Source organism: Falco naumanni, chromosome 20, assembly GCF_017639655.2.
Source record: "Falco naumanni isolate bFalNau1 chromosome 20, bFalNau1.pat, whole genome shotgun sequence".
NCBI classification, from domain to species: Eukaryota; Metazoa; Chordata; class Aves; order Falconiformes; family Falconidae; genus Falco; species Falco naumanni.
In genome coordinates this window covers 564748-570533 of record NC_054073.1, presented here as the reverse complement: position 1 = coordinate 570533, position 5786 = coordinate 564748, and positions in this window count along the sequence as shown.

The window sequence follows — 5786 nt, the reverse complement described above, 5'->3', positions numbered from 1 at the left end:
AGGGATGTACCGTGTTTGCATCTCAAAACTCACGAGCAGCCGGCTCATTGCCTTCCCCCAGCTCTTCATTCCTTTGACGGTTCTCATGTTCCCCTCGCCGTGATCTCCTCCCCTCACTCATCTGTCATTACTCCTGCCTTGTGACACCTCATCATCATCAGGGTGGAGTGTAATTGGTACAGCTGGAAGACAGGCATCAGGTGTGATTGTGGCGTTCCTAACATATCAGCTAGTAATTTATACCTTTCCTACAGAGAGGAAGGAAAGGACAAAATGCCATCCAACCTGGGCTTGGCCAAACTTTGTTTGCAACCAAAAGTTGAGGACTTCCTTTCTCAGGCATGGCCGACAAGGCCAAGAGCTTGCATATGGACCTCTCAGCTGGTACAGAGATGAAGGACCATAAGCAGTTCCCCAGGGCTGGAGCTACTTATTCCATGGAGCCAGGTGAGTCATTTTAGGAAGCTGATCCCTCAGAGCAGGTCAACTGCTGCACGTCTGCACTTGTGAGCGGTGTCAGTCTGGAGTCCACATTCTCCTGACCTGAGTCACCAGTTCCAGAGGGTCTTCCAGACACAGGGAAGAGACAGAGAAGTTCAGTTAAAATGATCATCCCACCCTTCACTAAAGGCAGGGAGGTCAGCACCCCTTAGCACATCCAAGTAACTCTTCAAAACACACATGAAGCACTTAACAAGAATAATGAGTTCAGCCATTGCCACATTGGCTCTGAATTCCGTATTTCTTCATCCCATTTTTCCCCTCTGGTTTTAAGGCTCCCATCCAGCATCTTGCTGGGGCTGGGTTCAGGACCCGGTGACTTTTGCCCGTGGGCTGCGTCTCTCCCTGTTTCAAGCAGGGCACAGCTCTCAACTTCAGCACAGAAGTACACCTGGGCGAGAAGGTTCTGGGGATGGCTGGGAGCCTGCCAGAGCCCAGCACACCTTCCTCTGCGCCCGCCTTTCCAGTGTAAACAAACAGAAATATTGCTCTTAAACCAGGCAGGCCACAGGCAGAACTGGTAGAGCCTGGTTTCTACCGTCTGTCCTGTGCCGAACAGCCTGGTGAAGGGAGAACTGATCAGTCCTACTAGAAGAGCATTAACCAAGTCTCCACCAATTTTCATGAAAGTTGTAGATTTAGCATTTGAACCATGCCACTGTGTCAAATTTGCTTGTAAATAATAGGTTAGGATACTAAAAGCAGGAGCATAAAAGCTTTACTTCTTGGGAAAGCCAGGTTAGAGAAAGAAGAACCTCTATGAAAAAAAGAAAGCAGGTGAATCCCTGTCTGTACATCTCTGGAAAAAGAAGAAGGGGAGCAGGCAGGGCAAGCAGGAGTTGCACCGGTGCAGGACAAGCTGCATCAGCCTGCTTATCACCTGCCTTCTCCCCTGCTGCCACCCCACAAGCCTTGTGCAAGCAGCTTCCAGACCTGCACAAGCTTCATTGAGCACTGCCAGATACGTGTCCCTGCCAGGCAAGCTCCATCTTGCCTCAGAGCACCCGCTCCGGTCCTCGGCTGCCAGCCCGACACAACGCCTTGTTCCTCCCCAGCAGCACCTTGCCCAGCCAGATCCACCACGCTGCCAGGCTGGGTTTGGTGGGGTTTCCATCAGGTCGTGTTTCCCAACATGTCCTCTCTGCACCCTTCCACCCTCTGCTCCAGACGATGATCCCGTTGTTGCAGCACAGCCACCCCGGAGCACTTAGTTGCTTCCTCTCCATTTGCCCTCGATGCTCCTGTGGTCACTTTTTGGTGGCCAGAGCTGCTTTTCAGGACAGCAGAAAGCAGCTTTCCACCCGAGAAATCACTAAACCCAAGACTTGAAGCCACTGGCCAAAATTGCAGCTTCCTCCAGAAACAAGTTAGGCAAAAGGAACTGAAGTTCTCCTGCTGATGGGCTGGGCAGTGAAGAAGCTAACGGGCAAAGGCACCAAAATTGTCCCCACCACTAAGGGGAGCAGCTGGAATGAGTGCAGCCTGTGACTCACTTCCACCATGGCCACAAGAGGTGACTCAGGTCCCCAGCAAATCCTCAGCTTTCAAGTGGAACAAGCTAACAGAGACCACAGCTGAGCCAACCAGCCCGTCCCAGCCCATCTCCTCCGCTGACAGCTCTGGGAGAAGACAGCAAGTTCCACGGGTGGCAGAGGTGACCTGCCGCTGCCTCCATCCCCAGCTGTGGTCCACACACGTGGCAGGAAAGACGGCTCCGAGCTCAGGGTGATACAGGAAGGGAATAAAATCAAAGAAGAGCGCTCGCAGCTGGGCTGCTACACCTACCCAGCCTCTGAGCCCTACCACAAAAAGCAGGTTCACAGTCAGAGCTCTGCCCTGAAGATGATTTTTCCGAAGCTAAACCCCGTGGCTGGCTCAGGGAGCGCGTCTGAGCGAGGTCTGGATGCGGGCAGCAGAGCCGGTGGGAGGGATGGCATCCCAGCTGCCCACACCAAACACACACAGGTGTGTCTCTGCATGCACACACTTGGCCTGGGCACCCACAGCAACATGCACACGTGTGAGCGTGCATGCACACGTGTGAGCATGCATGCACACGTGTGAGCGTCCTCTGCTGGCGTGCGGGGCAGGAAGGCAGGAGGACTTTCCCTGCTGCAGCTTGCAGAAGCTGAAAGGCAAGAAACACAGGCAGTGTCAAAGCTCATTTTCTGATGACGGATAAAAAAGCAGGACTTGGAAGTCTTCTGGGATGGATGTAATGAGTAGTAGCTGCATGATTAATTTTGTCTTGATTGCCTGTCAGTTAACAGCGGTCCCAAACACCTGGGTTGAAGGACTGTCATACAGCGTGCTGCCTCACCAGGGTTCCTCCTGACAGTGAAAAGCAGGTGCCTTTGGAGGGCGATGAAATAATTCTTCATTGCAGTAAACACGAGATAATCTCATCTCACCTTCCTCCCTGCCCTATTTCCATCTTGGGTTTATTCCTAACATCTAATTACTAAAGATTTGCTTAAAATGAGATACAGAATTTCATATGTGCTCTCCTTGTGCTGGCTAGCTACATATCATCCCCTCCTTTTCCAGACCCACAGCTGGGTAAGTTTACTGTTTAAGTAAACTTGTGAGTTCCTTTGCACCTTCAGAAAAAATAATTTACTCAGCCATAGCTTCTATGTTTTGAATTAAAACAGCTGGCTGGATAAATTACGAGCAGATGAAGCACAGAAAAAATCCTGCCTTGACAAGGCGGATCAATGGGCAGCAGGAACAAGATAATCTGAGATACCTGCGCCCCATTGTGAGTTCTGGGGTACAAATGCAAAAGCAGTGTTTAATTAACTTCTCCATAAGTATAGTTAACATACGTATTAAAACTGCCTGAAAAGAAGAAAAATACCCTCAAAAGCCTTGTTTCAGCCAAGAGATTAATTCCTAATTTTAATTGTGGGATTATTCAAATGCAGGAAAAGTCTTTTAGATATTAAAGGCATCGCTAGCTGGCTTTCAGCGCATTACCACAGGGAGACTTAGAATCCAATTATCTCTGAAGAAATATGTTAAATATGCTCATTAACATGTAAAAAAGTGGAAACATGTATTAGAGAAAAGCTGATGTATTACACTTCTTAATGTCACAATGAATTAGCAATAATGAAGGTTGCAACAGAAATAACTTGCTGAAATGCCTAGGCAGCATAGGAAAACAAAGCATTTTATTCCAATTAGCTTAATTCCTGATAATGGCATAGATGTAGCGATAAAATTCTCTGTATAATGGGCTCCAGCCCTGGGAAAGTTTAGGAACTTTGCCTCGTGTATGGAAAACGAGGCAAGAAAACAAAGTTAAGCCTGAACCTCGGTGTAACCTGCCCTCAGCTCTCTGCAGGCAAAAGGAAGAAGGAAACAACAGGAAGAAAAGGCAAAGGAGGCGCGTTAAGAAGGCAACAGCCGCAGATAAAACCATGGGGTCCCACAGCCGCGCTGAGTGCAGGCACCAGCCAGGCATTTGCTTTTCCTTCCAACCTCCTGGAGCAAGCCCCATCCATGGAGCCCCAAAGCCGTCCAGCTCTCCAAAATCCATCTCTAAATGCTTCCTCACATCAAACCTTCAGTGCCGCACTTTCTCTCCTTCGTCAGCACTAAACTACGTGTCTGCTCTTCCCTGCTCAGCAGGAACAGAGTCATGCAGGAATAAACAATAATTTTCTGCTTTATTTTTCATTGAGAAACCTGACTGCGCCGACACAGCTCCCACCCCCTTTGAGCCCCAGACCTCAAACACCCCCAAGTCCTGATGCCCAACACCAGTCCCTGCCATTACTACCCGACATGTGCATCGCACCCCCCAAACTGCTGGCAAGGCTTTTCCTGTGCCCCCTTCCCTCCCAACACCTCCCCCATCTGCTTCTTCCTCCCCTCACAATTAATCAAGGGGCTAAGCAGCTTCCCAGATCTACAAGGTCTTCAGACAGAAGAGAAAAAGCACCCGTTTTTGAGTTGTTGTTTTTTTTTTAAAAAAAAAAAAAAGGATTTTAAGTGATATTAGTTTACCTGGAGTTTTACACATTAAAATACACCTTAAGTTGTAGATCTTCAGCAATCACCACGGTGGTAATAACAGCTGCTAAATTATTTTGAAGCTCTTACCTAGCCATACACACTTCGATTTTCCACACCATTTTTTCTGCCATTCTAACCCAAACCTTGCTTCAAACGCCCACGCCAAAGTCCCAGAATTGTCACGAGCCAGATGTCACCTCCAGCTTCCCCCAGCCCTGATGCACATCGCTCCTCTATCCCATCCCAGCTGTGCAGCCCACAGCACCTGGCAGCACAGCTGCCCCTCGTGTGAGCACACAGACTAGTGTGCTAAGAGTATCTTTTTCCCCAAGAAACAGAACAAAAAGTGAGCTGGACAGATGTGGATAAAAAAATCAGGCAATCAAACTGCTTACATGAAGCCACCAGAGAGCATTTTACCAGCTTGAACACAGGCTCTGCCGCTCCAGAAAGCTGGTTTGCCCTGTGCCCCAGCACATTTTCTACCAGTGAGCTCCAAAACCGGAGCCCCTTCAGCAAAAACACCTCCAAGATTGGTGAATATTAGCAGAATTTGTCAAATAAAGTGCTGCTGAGTTGTTCCCCCCTCCACCACACCATGCCCCTTACCTCCATAGCAAATCCACCTTGGCCAGCCAGCCCCGATTAACGTGCGTTTTGGCTGCTGTGAATGCAAACTCCCCATATATTTAATCTTCTCCAAAGCACAGGTGGCATCTCACAGGGGAAGGAGTGATCCTTCACACTAAAGTGAGGCACTACCCCTCCTGCCCCAAAATTTAGGCGGCGGTGGTTATAATGATGCCCCTCCAGTACCAGCATGGCTTGAAGGGTTTGGGGTGCCCGGGAATCCCTGACCACATGGAGCCATGACAGCCTTGGAGGCCGCTGGTTCCTTTTGATATTGGGTGAAAACAGAGAAATTAGAGCTCAAACATTATTTCAGCCAAAGGCATCGCGAGCTAATTGTATTAAGCCATTTGGCTCTGCTGGAAAAGCAGTTTTCAGAGTAAAAAGCTACACAAATGCTGCTTTTATGTTGCCAAGGGGCTCCTAGGAAGATCAGCTTCTTCCTAAACCTTTTCAGAGAGCAACAGCAACCCCTCCCAGCCCCATCCCAATCCTGTCCAAACACCACCACAACCACCATCATCATTGCAAACAGGTGTGAGCTTGTGCAAAGCCTCCCCTCCTATTTCACAGCTCTCCAGGCAGCACCAGTGAAGTTTCACGCGATTTTGTTAGCAGAAGCCTCAGAAGCA